This window comes from Pinus tabuliformis, chromosome Q (assembly GCF_031772625.1).
Source record: "Pinus tabuliformis cultivar Carrire ecotype Pingquan chromosome Q, CPIR1, whole genome shotgun sequence".
NCBI lineage: Eukaryota > Viridiplantae > Streptophyta > Pinopsida > Pinales > Pinaceae > Pinus > Pinus tabuliformis.
In genome coordinates, this window is record NC_142296.1 from 507,763,708 (window position 1) to 507,780,641 (window position 16,934).

Below are 16,934 nucleotides of genomic sequence, written 5' to 3' on the forward strand. Positions count from 1 at the left end.
ATCCATCTTTTAACGGGCCTGCAAGATAGTATTTAAAGAAAAATTGTTGGTAATAGTTTTAAAGAAAAATTGGGAACTTTAGTGGTAGAAGAATCTTGAAAGAATATGGAGCAAAGAACTCAAAAGTCCTTGGGATCATAGATCAAATGAGATATGGTATTTATATTTTAATTTTTTATGCACGTAGGAGTAGGGAGAGTGGAGGAAATTTGTGGCAACCTTTACAACATGGAAAATGTAATAGAGAGGAGAACAACTTCCATCTACGGTTGGGTAGAATTTGTTGATACAACTCCATAGTTGCAAACATGGGTAGAGTTTTCCAAAGTAAGAGAGAAGATCAAGCTCTTGAGAGGAAGTGAGAAGTGTAGAAGCCTAGATCAAGGAGTGCGCAAGAGGTTCTAGTGGAAGGAACTTGAAATACCAAAATGTCAAGCTTAGGAGAAAGCTTAGTGAAGTGCTGGGTAGCAGGTGCAAAGGTTTGCTATAGAGGGAAGTTATTTGTAGCTCATAGTGAGTATGGAGAAGCTCACAAAGGGAGAGAGAGAGAGATGAATATGAATATTTAAATGAAGGGTACAAGAAAAATCCGCATAAAGATGAGCGATGAGAAATTTGAAAGAGAGATCGCTGAAATGAAGGTACAACTTAGTGTATTGATGATGCTGCTACATAAAAGTGAAGAAGCCCAGAAAAGTGGATAAATTCTGAAAGAAAAGGTCAAATGGCCTATTAAGAAATTGTATGCAAGGAAGTTGAGACAAAGGATGATTTTTTTGTTGAAAGGAGAGATGAGACATAGAGAAGTTGAGTATAAATTGATTTTTTTTGAAGAATTAGTTCACTTTTATGAACTAGAGAAGGGAAGTATGCTTGAAGAAGAGGATGAAATTTGGGATGAGTTCATGAGGTGCTTAGAAAGTTCAAAAGCATCTAGAGAGACTAGAGAGTCATATTTTAAAACTAAGAATTTGTGTGAGTGTGTGTATTCAAGTATTGAAGACAATGGATTTGGCCAAGAAAGTGACACCAAAAAGAAAAAAGATCAGTTAGATCTTAGAAATGGGTTTTTTGTTTGGAAGAAATATTTGGGTAGATCCACCCAAAGTGTTGAAAATGCAACAAGATGATGGAGCTTAGTGAAAAGAAGTCGCCTTCACTAAGTGGGCTCGCAGGCTATTTTTGGCGCAAAGTCTATTTTTAGACATATGGATCATGGTCTATGAGTTGCAGGATGCTATTTATGGATGATTGGTCATGTTGGTAAAAATAGATGGACCTCTATTTTTAGACATATGGGCGGAGTCTATTTTTAGATTGCCAGTCAAAAAATAGAACAATCGAATATTATTAGCTCTTAATAATATTTGGACTATAAACATTATCTTATCCTCTTGCAGCACTTCAGTTCGAGCTACGGATGTGGCACATGCAACTGCCAGAAGGAAATACGCTTTTCCTATGGGTTAGTTGAGTTATTGCATGATGGACTTTAGTTAGAACTCAAGTGATTGAGTTTGGTGGAGTTGATTGAGGAGTTGATGGAGTTGTGTTCAGTTTGACTTAGTTGAACTAGTTGTATTTAGTCTAACTGCCAATACACTAGTGATGAGTGATGTGAATTAATTATTAATTAATTAACTAATTATTAACTCATAAATCAACTAAAACATACATCAGTTAACTCAGTGCATGGACAGTTCAGTGGAGACAAGTGTTAGAGGTGGGTGAAAGGGTGAGACTACTATTAGTTGTGACTATAGCTGTGCATGATATTTGCACAATCATTGATTGAGATTTCCAATGAGGATTCCGCAGTACAAGCCAAGGGAATTCGAAATTGGATCTGATCTATTCTCAACTTGGATTGTGTAGTAGAGGCAGGCAAACAGTGGAGGAGATTTGAACCCGTGACTTGTTCAGATTTGAGCTAGTTTGTGTGTAGCATGTGGAGATAGTACTGAGTACTTGTGAGGAGTATTGTACTATGTATTGTTACATGTTCTCTATCATTATAATATACAGATAGTTGGGGGTTTTCAGCTGTATGCTTTCCCCATTACATACTGCGTTGATATGTGTGATTGATGTTTCAATGTGCGCATGTGATTGTTTTTTTAATTCCGCAAATTGATGATCAATGGTAGAGGAGGTTATGTATTATGCATGCATTCCGCAAAAAGTGTATAATCATGATAATCTGTGTGAATAAGTGTTATATTATTCAAATTTCCACATGCTATTGGAGCGAAGTTGATCATCAGATCTATTATTCAGAAAGTTATTACATTTTTATTTCTTCAAGCAGAGTCTCTAATCAGGCCAAGTAGCCTCTGGATTCATACTTCTTTTGGAAGGTGAGATATCCGATAAATGCCCATACAGTCAATATTTGTACGAGAAATACTTTGTTCTCATGAATTTTAGATCAGAAGCAGTTGAGTTTTGAGATGGTGGAATTCGAATTTGCAGCAATGTTTTCTTGGTGTCGAAGTTGAAATGCCTTTCAACGGATTGCGATTGGAGTATGCCCTTGAAGGCAGCTCGAATTATATTGCATGGAAATACAGGATGGAGGCGGTGTTAGATGACAATGGGTTGAAGGAGTTCATAGAGGCTGAGGTCCCAAAGCCTACTGACGTTGCTCAGGTTGAGGCTTGGCAAAAGAAGACAACAAAGTGTCGAAGGATTCTGTTGGAGGGCCTGAAGGATCACATTGTATCCAGCCTGCATGGAAAGGCTTCTCCATACTTGATGTGGAAAGCGTTGACAGATTTATTCCAAAGCAAGAGCGACCAGAGGAAGTTGGCGCTCAAGGATAAACTCAGAAACATTAAGTGTGAGAAAGGAGACAGTATGCCCAATTATCTCACGAAGTTCACCCAATGCTGGGATGAGCTAGGAAGTGTGGGGGTAATTATCGATGATGAGGACTTGGTGAGCTTGGATCTCCTTGGTCTTCCAAAGAGTTGGCATTCCTATTAGGACTCTGTCAGTGGTCGTGAGAAATTGCTAGGATGGGAGAGAATTTGGTCTGATCTGGTGCAAGAGGAGATCAGGCGGAATACCAGGGACAGATCTTCATCAAAGGCATCTGATAAAGAAAATTGCGCTTTGGCTGCCAAAGCAAAGAAGGGGAAGAACAAGAAAGCTTCTCATTCCGGTGTGAAAGGCAAGAAGCAGGACATGTCCAAGGTGAAGTGCTTTCACTGTCACCAGCACAAACATTATGCCACAAATTGTCCGCAGAAGAAGAAAAATAAGCAAGCTGCTGGATCTGCAGCAGGAGAGGCCTTAGCCTCACAGTTTGAGCTGGATTTTTCGCTGATCGCATGCTTGGTATCAAGTGTGATGGGATCGGTATGGTTTTTGGATAGTGGTGCCTCTTTTCACATGACAAGAGATCGAGATTTGTTTTCTGTTCTGGGTGAGAAAGATCTTGGAGTGCACATCGATATGTGTGATGATGGTAGATACAGTGCGACCAGTATCGGTACCATTTCCTTTGAGAGGGAGTCTGGTAAACCCTTCGTATTGAAGGAAGTGATGCATGTTCCAGGATTGAAGAAGAATCTTATCTCTGTGGCGAGGTTAGAAGACAAGGGATATGATGTTGTCTTCAGCGAGGGAAAGGCTTTCCTGCGCAGTAAGACAACTGGAAAAACCCAGAAGATAGGGGTTCGAGTCAAGAACCTTTATCAATTGCATGTAGATGGCTGCGCAGCAATTGCATGTAAGGTAGAAGGATTGGTGAGCTGTGGCACTGGAGATTGGGCCACCTTCACCATGGAGCGTTGAAGATACTGCAGTAGATTTCTACTAGGCTTCCTAAAGGCACTCTTGCACAGTCAGATCAGTGCAAGGGGTGTACTTTGGGAAAATTTTTGAAAGCCACCTTTCACGAGAAGGATAGTCGCGCCACAACGATCCTTGAGAGAATTCACACAGACGTGTGTGGACCTTTCTTAGTAGCTTCGATAGCAAAGCACAAGTACTATGTGATCTTTGTTGATGATTTCTCTCGAAAGTGCTGGATCTTCTTCATGTAGAAGAAGAGCGAGACATACTCAAAGTTCTGTGAGTTCAAAGCACTGGTCGAGAAGGAATCGGGGAAAAAGGTGAAGGCTCTTAGGAGCGACAATGGTGGTGAATTCATCTATGGCGAGTTCAAGGACTTCTGCAGCGCAAAAGGGATTCGAAGAGAGCTCATAGCTCCCCATAACCCACAGCAGAACGGGGTTGCTGAGCGGAAGAACAGAACGATCGTGGGTGCTGCACGGGTGATGTTGCATGATTAGGGCCTACCCCTTCACTTGTGGGCGGAGGCATGCAATACTACAGTATATGTGCAAAACCGTTGTCCTCACAAGATACTTGGCATGAGTACACCCAAGGAGGCTTATTCTGGTAAGAGGCCTGATATTTCCCATTTGAGGATTTTTGGTTCTCGTGTTTACATGCATGTGACGACGGATGCTAGGAAGAAGCTGGAGCCGACCGCAGAGGTTGGGATATTTGTGGGGTACACTGATACGCCCCACAACTATCGTGTGTATTTGCCAAACAGTCGCAAGACTGTTGTGCGACGGGATATCAAATTTAAGGAGGAGAAAGCCATGAAGTGTTCGATTGAGAGGGAGCCACACTTGCATGCAGATGAGGAGCTATTAGTTCCTAAGGATGAGCTTCAAGATGTGGATCAGCCACAAGATGAAGTTCATGGAGTGGAAGAGACCACTCATGCAGCACCAACCATCAGAGGGCGAAAGCGCACTACAGAAGCTGAGCGATTGGCTCAAGATGCAGAGAAGGTTGTAGGACCACCTACAACACAACGCAGATAGAGACAATCACCTAATCGGTACTCTGGATACATGGCTCTTATGAGAAAATGTGTCGTGACTGAGCCATCCTCTTTCGAGGAAGCTGTGGAGGATCCCGCATGGGTAGATGCCATGGTGGAAGAGTATGATTCAATTGTCAGAAACAGTGCATGGGAGATTATCCCAAGACCGGAGGGGAAATCAGTGGTGGGTTCGAGATGGATCTACAAAGTGAAGCAGGTAGCTGACGGGAGTGTGGAGAAGTACAAGGCAAGATTTGTTGCTCGAGGCTTTTCACAGATAGAGGGGATCGATTATGAGGAGACCTTTGCACCTGTCGCAAGGTATTCTTCCATACGGACGATTCTTGCTCTCTCAGCGCAGATGGGGTGGCACATCCATCAAATGGATGTGAAGAATGCATTCCTCAACGGAGTCATTGAGGAGGAGGTGTACATAGAGCAACTCGAAGGCTTCGAGATCTTCAGTAGCAAGTCGCATGTGTGCAGGCTCAAGAGAGCGCTGTATGGGTTGAAACAAGCACCTCGTGCTTGGTACATACGGATAGACAGTTATTTCACCGGACTTGGATTCTCCAAGAGTGAGGCGGATCCTAACCTATACCAGAATGTGGTGGAGGGTAAGTTGCTGATCATTGTACTTTATGTAGATGATTTTATTTTGACGGGAGATGAGCTGTTGATACTTTCATGCAAGGAGGATCTTGCTAGAGTGTTTGAGATGAACGAATTGGGCCTCCTTCATTATTTCTTGGGATTGGAAATTTGGCAGCGCAGTGATGGACTATTTGTTTCTCAGGGTAAGTATGCCCGGGAGATACTGGAGAAGTTCAACATCCATGGCTGCAAGCCTGTTGATACTCCTCTTCCTATAGGTTGGAGGAAGGAGGATGCTACTTCAGCGGAGGTAGTGGATGCCACTGTTTATCGACAGTTGGTGGGGTCACTTATGTATCTGGTCAATACATGACCTGATATATGCTATGCTGTTAACCAGCTTTCACAAGCTATGGTTAAGCCAACCAAGCTCTTCTGGAAGGTAGGCAAGCATGTATTGCGTTATCTCAGAGGCAAATCAGGATATGGATTGTGGTACAGACAAGAGGATGAGGTGAAGCTATGTGGCTTCACGGATGCAGATTGGGCAGGGAGCCAAATGGACAGAAAGAGCACTTCTGGAGGGATCTTCAGTACCGGGTCGACAACAGTTTCTTGGTACAGCAGGAAGCAGAGATCTGTGGCACTCAGTTCAACAGAGGCTGAGTATATGGCAACAAGTTTGGCTGCATGCGAGGCTATATGGATGGGGAAGATCCTGGTCGTGTTGTTCGGGTCACACTTGGATCCTACTGTGATTTATTTTGATAACCATAGTTGCATTAAACTCTCGGCTAATCCATTATTTCATGATAGATCCAAGCACATCGACATCAGGTACCATCATATCAGAGATTGTGTGTACCAGAGAATCATGTTACTTTCGTACATTCCCATGGAGGATCAGGATGGTGATATCTTGACGAAGGCGCTCACCAGGGGAAAATTCGAATACCACAAAGGCAGGATAGGGTTTGCAGATAATCCATATCTTGTTGAGAGGGAGTGTTGAAAATGCAACAAGATGATGGAGCTTAGTGAAAAGAAATCGCCTTCACTAAGTGGGCCCGCAGGCTATTTTTGGCGCAAAGTCTATTTTTAGACATATGGATAATGGTCTATGAGTTGCAGGATGCTATTTATGGATGATTGGTCATGTTGGTAAAAATAGATGGACCTCTATTTTTAAACATATGGGCAGAGTCTATTTTTAGACTGCCAGTCAAAAAATAGAACAGTCGAATATTATTAGCTCTTAACAATATTTGGACTATAAACATTATCTTATCCTCTTGCAACACTTCAGTTTGAGCTACGGATGTGGCACATGCAACTTCTAGAAGGAAATACGCTTTTCCTATGGGTTAGTTGAGCTATTGCATGATGGACTTCAGTTAGAACTCAAGTGATTGAGTTTGGTGGAGTTGATTGAGGAGTTGATGGAGTTGTGTTCAGTTTGACTTAGTTGAACTAGTTGTATTTAGTCTAACTGCCAAATACACTAGTGATGAGTGATGTGAATTAATTATTAATTAATTCACTAATTATTAACTCATAAATCAACTAAAGAATACATCAGTTAACTCAGTGCATGGAAAGTTCAGTGGAGACAAGTGTTAGAGGTGGGTGAAAGGGTGAGACTACTATCAGTTGTGACTATAGATGTGCATGAGATTTGCACAATCATTGATTGAGATTTCCAATGAGGATTGCGCAGTACAAGCCAAGGGAATTCAAACTTGGATCTGATCTATTCTCAACTTGGATTGTGCAGTAGAGGCAGGCAAACAGTGGAGGAGATTTGAACCTGTGACTTGTTCAGATATGAGCTAGTTTGTGTGTACCATGTGGAGATAGTACTGAGTACTTGTGAGGAGTATTGTACTATGTATTGTTACATGTTCTCTATCATTATAATATACATATAGTTTGGGGTTTTCAGCTGTATGCTTTCCCCATTACATACTGTGTTGATATGTGTGATTGATGTTTCAATGTGCTCATGCGATTGTTTTTTTAATTCTGCAAATTGATGATCAATGGTAGAGGAGGTTATGTATTTTGCATGCATTCTGCAAATAGTGTATAATCAGGATAATCTCTATGAATAAGTGTTATATTATTCAAATTTCTACACAAAGGGATCGCATCCTACTAGCTTATTAGTAGAGCCTAACCCCGAAGGGCGTTAAAGAGAATTGATCCCGTGACCTCCCATCAGTGAGGTTCTTTTAGTGACGGGAACTTGACCAATTGAGCTAACCCTCAGGGCTTAGACAATGGGAGAAACTACAGAGTCCAAAGGAGGAATTTAAAGATAAATTGAAAGAAGAATATAATCCTCCAAGAGTTGCATTGAAAGATGGAAAGAAAAGTAGCTTTGTGACAAAGGAAGACAACAACAAATTGTTAAAAGATGATAAAGTAGGACAACTAAAGAAAGAGGATGAGGTAGTTAATTTATGTTTTCAAAGTTCATTTACTGAACATAAGCATGTGATGACAATGGATGAACAAATAATTTTCTTGGGAAATGATAAATAATTGATAAGGGAAAGGGCTCCAAAAAGAAGTGATGTTAGCATAAGTTAGGATGAAGCTGATAAGGAGAATTCAAACACAAAATATTTTAGCAAATCCAAAGGAAACCATGAAAAAATAAAAGCAATGAGATAACCAAGAAGTCCAGAAGCATGCACAATAAGAAGATAGATAGGAAGCAATGTTTATGCAAACAATAGAGGGATGGTGTAACTTATAACCAACAAAGTGCGTTGGGATATATAGTAATGAAGGATAAATGTACAAATGGGACAATAAAATACATGATGATGGCAAACAACAAGGGGGACCAATAGATATTGGTAACAATTATTTTCACGACGTTAACATTTATGTTTGTGGTTGTAAAAGAAATTTTGAAATTTAATTGACAATGGATTTCTATATAAAAATAAAAGAAAACATAGTCTCTACAGTTGGATGTAAACAAGTTTTCATACAAAAGCAAAAATAATGGAGAAGGCAGCTCAATGATCCATGAATTTCTGAACAAAAGGTGTAAAGGAAAAGGAAGAATCCTTATAACTCCTCCACATCAAAGTACCATTAAAGTAAAGAAGCACAATATGCATGGACATGACCATATTTTGGAATGTGAAAAGAATATTGAGGATGATGCATAGGTTGCGATGTTGTCTTAGGAAGACATAAAAAATGATGAGCACAAAAGGGAGTTCCAAATTGTAATTAAAGGAATTATGAAAGATTGTCCTGTGACATAAAACAAGTATTATATGGCAGATGGGGGATATCCTCATGAAGGAGAGGATAATGGAAATTATGGTGATACGAAAATTTGGAAAAAAGGATATGATGATGGAGAATGAAGGAAAAGGCATGCCAACTAGATGTTGACATCCATATAACTAGAAAATTCAAGGTTAGAGATTGTTTTAGAAGACAACAAAGAAATTTAAGAGTTTGTTAACATCAACATGAAACATAGAGTCCGAGATGAACAACTACATGGTCATTATTATATGATCACAAGTTTGAAGGAACATATGCAAGCATGTCAATTAGGGAATGCCATTAGCTATGGGTTATGTATGATGGAGAAATGGATAATAGTAATGGTCATACAACGTGTGAGTGAAGAAATGAAGCATTGGTTCAACAAGACAGATGGAAAACAAGTAAGAATGATATGGGATCCTGGAAAATTGAAGATAACAATACAACATAAGAGCATTAAGGAGAATGAACACTTAAAATTTGGGCTTCAGGAATATGTCAAGGAACAACAAAAACCAATAGAGTGGATGAGCAAGTGGACAACAACAAAGTCAAGTTTAGGATCCTGGAGGGTTCAACAATAAAAGACACATGACCAGGAGGCCATGAAATTTTTCCACCTTACGAGCTTGATGTAGGATCATAGTCTCTCAAAAAAAGCAACCTTGTTGACTAGAGCTAAGGGGTCTTGGAATTTACTAAAGGGAGTTGGTTCACTTAATAAAAATTAGGATAATTTAGGAGATGAAATTTTTTATTTTCATGTAATTATAAGTTTTAGATGAGAATATAGAGTTGTTATAGTGGTTTGGACGAGAAAGAAAATTCTTGCCATGTAATATTTCTATTTAGGCATATTGTTAAATTATAGTTGGTTTAGGTAAGATTTTCCTAAAAATGGAGGATTGGATTCCACCAATGGGAACTAAATTGATTCCCTTATGAAATTTTATAAGAAATGATAATGTAAAGAGTGTGAGAGTGGGAGCGAGAAATCTGAAAGAGGCCACATGACCCAAAAGGTCTAAGAGAGTAAATAGAGGGGCCAATTAATTGTATAACCAACCCATATTTGTACAAATTGCATGAATTAAAAATGTGTGATTATATATTCTAGCATATATGTGTTGATTTCTATGGATTTGTTGAAATAATATATGTTAATTATACTTGTTAAATCAGAATGAGGAAGAGCTAATTGTGCATATGACCATCATATAACTTAGAAGTTAGAGTCATAGTTTCATAATTTGGTCTTTTGGCTTATTATCTTTCATATAATAACGTATGGTGCATATTTGAGTTCAAAATTCATGTAAATCCTATTTCAAACGATAAGGGGCACACTGGGATCCATATCAAGTTTGCTATGTTTAATTTCGATAACAATAAAGTTGGGGTTCAACCCTTATCATGTTGGGTTGTGTTATATTCTTTCCACGACTAGCCCCAATAGTGAAGCCAAGGGGATTATACCCTATATTAGAAGGGTGGACCTACCTATGGTTTTGTGCATGGATTTCACACATGGTTTTGGGTGCGATGGTTTTCAGTCCATGGTATTTTGTAGATCCAGTCAAGGGAACTATAGTTATGTTCTAATCCAAGGTTAATGGATTGGGGTTTATGGATGCTTCGTCATGTATATATATGTATTGTAACATTGAAAGGAACACAATGAAAAATCAATCTGGTAGTCCCGGTTTTAGGATCTAGGGGAAAATCTATGTGTATATTTGTTTTATGTGTTATGCTCTCGCCATTGTTTTTTTTTTAGAATTGGTATGTAGGTAATTTCTATATGGGGTTAAAACTTACATGTGGTATCAGAGCTGTTTTAGCTTTAAGGGGACACCTTTGCTGCTGAGAGGTCTTGCTCGGGCCTGTGGTAGACCCTGTTCAGTGGGAGATCTGCAGGATCGATCCTTGTGGTGAAAGAATATGGCTAGTAGTGGAAAGATAGAGATTGAGAAATTTAATGGTCAGAGTTTTGAGTTATGGAAACTCAAGATGGAGGATCTGCTGGTGGATAAAGATCAGTTGATCGCATTAGATCCATGTACTAAACTAACAACAATGTCCGATGAAGAATGGAAGAAGTTGGATCGGAAGGCAAAAAGCACAATATGATTGTGTGTCTCAGATTCAATATTGCTGAATGTATTAGGGGAAGCTATGACAAAGGATTTGTGGGACAAGTTAGGGACTTTGTACCAATCTAAGTCTCTAGTGAATAAACTGTTCCTATGGAAAAAGCTTTATAACCTAATGATGAAATATGGAGACTCGGTGACAGAGCATCCGAACGCATTTAATACTGTGGTAAGCCACTTATTATCTGTTGATATTAAAATTTCAAATGAAGATAAGTGCATTAGTTTGTTGTGTTCTCTACTAGATTCGTGGGATAGTCTGGTTGTTGCAAGAGGTAGCAATGAAACTGCCTTGTAGTTTGATGAAATAGTCTCATCCTTGTTGATGGAGGAGATGAGACAGAAAAATATGGAGAGCCAAAATGGTGATGCCTTGTTCGTACGAGGACGGTCTCAGAACATAAACAAAAATATCTCCTCGAGTGGGAGATCTAAATCCAGAGGGAGATCTAAATCTCTAGGAAAACCTATAAAGGTGTGATGGAAATGCGGAAAGGAAGGGCACTACAAAAGGGACTGTAAATCTAAAGCTCCTGAGAAAGGAAAGGGATCTGATGATGATCCTTCTGTAGAGATGAAAACCACCTCACATGAAGGTGGGGATGTGTACTTGGCTTCTTCTTCAAGTACACATGTAGATCATGAGGCATGGTTGATTGACTCAGGTGCGTCCTTTCACTTCACTCCCCATAGAGAGTGGTTATGCGAGTATGAGAAATATGATGGTGGTGATGTCTTCTTAGGGGATGAAAAGAAGGCTAGAATCATTGGTCACAAAAAATTAAAGTTGAAGTTGTAAGGTGGAAGGATTAGAACACTTCCGGGTGTTCTGCATATTCCTGCATTAGCCAAAAATCTGATTTTTGTAAGCAAGATAGATGATGCAGGTGTAAAAACAACGTTCGAGAAAGATACCTGCAAGATGGTTCGGGTAGCACTGGTATTGATGCGGTGAGTTCAGATTGGAACTCTGTACAAGTTGCAAGGTAGCACTATTATTAATGGGTGCAACGGTTCCGTGGTTCCTGAAAGTGGAGCAGAAAATCTAGTGGTCTACGGAGAAAAGACCATGCTATGGCATCAAAGGCTTGGACATATTGGAGAGAAGGGCCTTCGAATACTTCATGGTAAAGGTATGGTAGAAGGTATGTCTAATAGCTCTCTGGATTTTGATTTATATGAAAATTGTATATATGGGAAGCAGAATTGGGTGTGTTTCCCCTCTTGTGGTAAGAGGACAAAACAAATATTAGAGCTTGTGCACAGTGATGTGTTTGGACTTGTGTCAGTTCCATCACTTGGTAAGTCTTTGTACTATGTATCATTTATTGATGACTTCTTAAGGAATACATGGATATAATTCCTTAAGAAGAAATTTGAAGTCTTTGACAGGTTTAAAGAATTTAAGGCTCTGCTGGAAAACCAGACAAAGAAGAAGATAAAGGTGCTGAGGACAGATAATGGTGGAGATTTTTTCAAGAAGTAATTTGAAGAGTTCTGTAAGAAGTGTGGTATAACATGGCAGAATACTACTCCATACACACCTGAGCAAAATGGAGTTGCAGAAAGAATGAACAAGACGTTGATGGAAAGGGCAAGAAGTATGCTCAGTGGTGCTGGGTTAGGACATGAATTCTAGGCAGAGGCGGTGGAGACTACATGTTACCTGGTCAACAGATCACCTTCATCAACGCTAGATGATAATACTCCACAAGAGGTATGGACTGGTAAGAAACCTTCTCTTTCGCATCTAAGGGTATTTTGATGTGATGCATATGTACATGTTCCAGAGGGGAAAAGAACAAATTTGGATAGTAAACTGAAAAGTGCATCTTTATTGGGTATAAGGATGGTTTAAAAGGTTATTAGATTGGAACCCAGTAACAAGGAAGGTTGTGTACAACCGAGATGTGGTGTTTATAGAGGTGAAAGATGTTATTAAACATGAATTCCTACCAAAGGAACATGAGAAGATAGAGTTTGAGCTAAAGGAGGAAGAATTAGACTCTACAATAGAAGAGAAATCAAAAGATGAAGAGCCACCAATTTATGTTGTGAGAAGATCAGTTCGAGAAAAAGGTAGCCAGAAAGGTATAGTCCATCTTCTTTCTGTTCAAATTTTGCTTTATCTATTACTGATAATGATCCCAGAACTGTGAAGAAAGCAATAGATTCATAGAAAGGAAAACTCTGGAAAGAGGCCGTTGTTGATGAAATGAAGTCTTTACACAAAAATGAGGCTTGGGATTTGGTAGATTTGTTGGCTAGAAGGAAACCCATTGGCAAAAAATGGGTGTTCAAGACGGAGATGAATGCAGAAGGAAAGGTGGAGAAATACAAAGCTCGGTTGGTAGCAAAAGGTTATTCCCAGGTGTCGGGAATTGATTTTGGTGATATTTTTTCTCCTGTTTCCAAGGTAGCTTCTATTAGATTACTTTTATCTGTTGTTGTTGCTTTTCATTTTGAGGTAGAACAGATGGATGTGAAGACAACATTTCTTCACAGGGATCTAGAAGAAGAGATCTACATGAAGCAACCTGAAGGATTTGCGGTGACGTGGTATGGGTTAAAATAGTCACCAAGGATGTGGTATCAGAAATTTGACACATTTATACGGGGACTTGGCTTCACCAGAAGAAATGTAGATCACTATGTATATTTTAAATTAATTGGTGACCATGTTATTTATCTGTTCTTGTATGTGGATGATATGTTGCTGATTGGAAATGACAAATAAATTATCCAAGATTTGAAGACCCAATTGTCCTCCAAATTCGACATGAAAGATCTTGATGCTGAAAATTATATTTTGGGCATGGAAATTAAACGAGATCGGGCAAAGAGAAAGCTCTGGTTAAACCAGAGGAAGTATGTGGAGACAATACTGCAGAGGTTTAATATGCAGGATAGTAAACCAGTGAAGGTTCCTATTCCTGTAGGTGTAAAGTTATTTGCTAAACAATGTCCCAAGACACAAGAAGAGGAAGAGGACATGTCCCATGTTCCATATGAAAGTGCAGTCAATAGTCTGATGTATGCAATGGTATGTACTGGACCAGACATTGCACATGCAGTGGAAGTATTGAGCAGGTTTATGTCAAACCCAGGGAAGGAGCATTAGACAATAGTGAAGTGGGTTTTTAGGTATTTGCATGGCACTAGTGATTATGGTTTGTGCTACTAAGGAAGACCGAGATTGGACATCTGTGGCTTTGTTGATGCAGAATGGGTTGGAGATCTGGATCAAAGAAGATCTACAAGTGGGTATATGTTTAACCTATTTAGAGGTGCAGTCAGTTGGATGAGTAAGAGACAATCTATAGTGGCACTGTCAACTACAGAGGCATAATACATGACAACCACTCATGCAAGCAAGGACAAAGTTTGGTTGTAGAGATTGAGTTCAAGTATGGGGTTAGTACAACGAGCTAGAAGGATAGAATGTGACAGCCAAAGTGTAATTTTCTTGGCAAAGAGCCCTACTTAACATTTAAAGACAAAGCACATTGATATTCAGTATCACTTTGTGAGGGATATGGTAGAAGGCAAAAAGGTGTTGCTAGTAAAGGTGGACACTTTGAAGAATACTATAGATGCATTGACAAAGTCTGTGAGCACTGAGAAGTTCCCTTGGTGTAGAGAAAAAATGGGCATTGCAGGGCTAGATCAATGAATAAGATCTTCTGTGGCCCCCTGTGGAAAGAAAACAAGAAGTTGGAGAATGTTGAGTTGAGTTATATTCTTTCCACGACTAGCCCCAGTAGTGAAGTTATGGTTTTGTGCATGGATATCTCACATGGTTTTGGTCGCGATGGTTTTTGGTCCATGGTATTTTGTAGATTCGGTCAAAGGAACTACAATTATGTTATAATCCAGGGTTAATGGATTGGGGTTAATGGATGCTTTGGCATGTATATATATATGTATTGTAACATTGAAAGGAACATAATGAAAAATCAATCTAGTAGTCCTGGTTTTGGGATCCAGGGGAAAATCTCTATGTATATTTGTTTAATGTGTTATGCTCTCACCATTGTTTATTCTCTGTTTTTAGAATTCGTATGCATTCAATTTCGGTACGGGGTTAAAACTTACATATCACAACCAAAGATGTTTAACGTCGAAGATTGCAAAACTTGATCCGAATTTCTTCAGCTACCAGAATTATCCAAGATCTTTTACTTTTATGATGTTAAGATTATTTCATATGAAAGAGCATAAAACAACCACATGGGAATGCTTTAAGGAAGATGAAACATAATGGCAATCAACAAATCAAGAACACAAACACATTGATAAAGAAGTTCACCCAGTGTGGGTTACATCTCCGGGCCTGGGGTTGAGAGAGTGGAGGCCGATTCATTAATGCTACAAGATGATGATGATGTACATGACATATTATTTGTCATTACAAGGATGATACTGTCAACTAGAGTGGCATGTCTCTCCACGAGAAGTTCTCAGGAACTCTCACTCATATGGGAAAAATTCCTCATTAAGAGTGGCATGTCTCTCCACGGGATGTTCTCCCTACAGGAACTCTCACTCAAATGGGTCTTCCTTCAACAAGACAAGCTAATTAAATATCACATAATGTGGCAAAAATCATCCCTCAACATAATAATAATTAGGGATCTCAACAATATAAACATCATCTTAGCGAATTAGAAGAAAAACATGACATAACTGCATCATATACCTCCACACGCGGAGATGGCCGGAAAATGCAAAGCTCATCTGATGAAATGGACAACACCATTGAATTCCTAGAGAGGAATGGTGCAAAATTGACTGCAAACTTGTCCAATTATGACACCATCAAATTTTGGACCCTCGGGAACCTTGAAGATTCCCCCAAAGATTCCTTTCTGAATATGATTGGAAAATCTGCTGCTTGGATGAATATTCTGAGCACACCATTGCGCTCCCTATGAAATTCTGAGAAAAATGACTAAAAAGTTGACAACATTCTTCCTCGGTCAAAAATCAACCTCCAAGGGAATCTTTAAGATTCCACAAGATTCTCCAAAGATTCGTTCCTACTGGACACCTTCATTTCTGCTGCTCATATAGAGATTCCGACTGTACGGTTGGACTCCTAGTGAGAAAATGTACAAAAATGACTATCCACTTGTCAAATTCTGTCACTGGCACCTTTGGCCCTCAAGGGAATCATTCTTGACATCTTATGGATTCTCGTTCATGGTTCCGCTCGTCGTTCCGCTAGTCAGACCTCAACTCCTCCTCTGGACAAATGAATAGTAGGGTTCTTATATGGTATAGGTGGGTGGAAAAAACAAGATCGCCATTTGGCACGTTGGTTAAAAGTCGAAAATGGTTCGCATGAGACCCAAGGTCAAATCCTCATAACATAACTTTATTTGCCATGTTTCTTAAACTGTTTAACAAACACGTTGGTCACATGTAACACAATCTTTTAACACTTTTGGTTAATGATTATGCTGCGTCGTTTTATGGGATGGCGGGGTGACGGTAACAAACTCCATTAGCAGTGTTATTTGGCCTGACATTCATATTACACAGTGAGCGTTTGTTGGTGGAGGCGCCCGGGAGGTGGGCCGTTCAATCCTCGCAGCCTCCGGTCTTGTTGACAAATGGTGCAATGGGAGGGTGGAGAGTCCACTAGAGGTGACCCACCTACCAAACTTAACACACACACATATATATATATATATATATATATATATATATATATATATATATATATATGTTGTTATGGTTTATGGTATGCGGTCTGGTCGAGGGATGGCGGGGTTTGGCTACCTGCCACATCATATTACATGGGTTTTTTTACTAAAAATATATATATATATATATATATATATATATATATATATATATATATATCTATATATATATATATATATGACCAGAGGGTGGGGGGGGGGGGGGGTAGGCGGGTCCGGCGGGCCCGACCTACTACATTTAATTTTAATTTTAATTTTAATACATATACAACCCATTGGTTAAAATTCACTAAACGAAAAATAAGGGATATAAGACAAATTAAGCATCCTACAAAT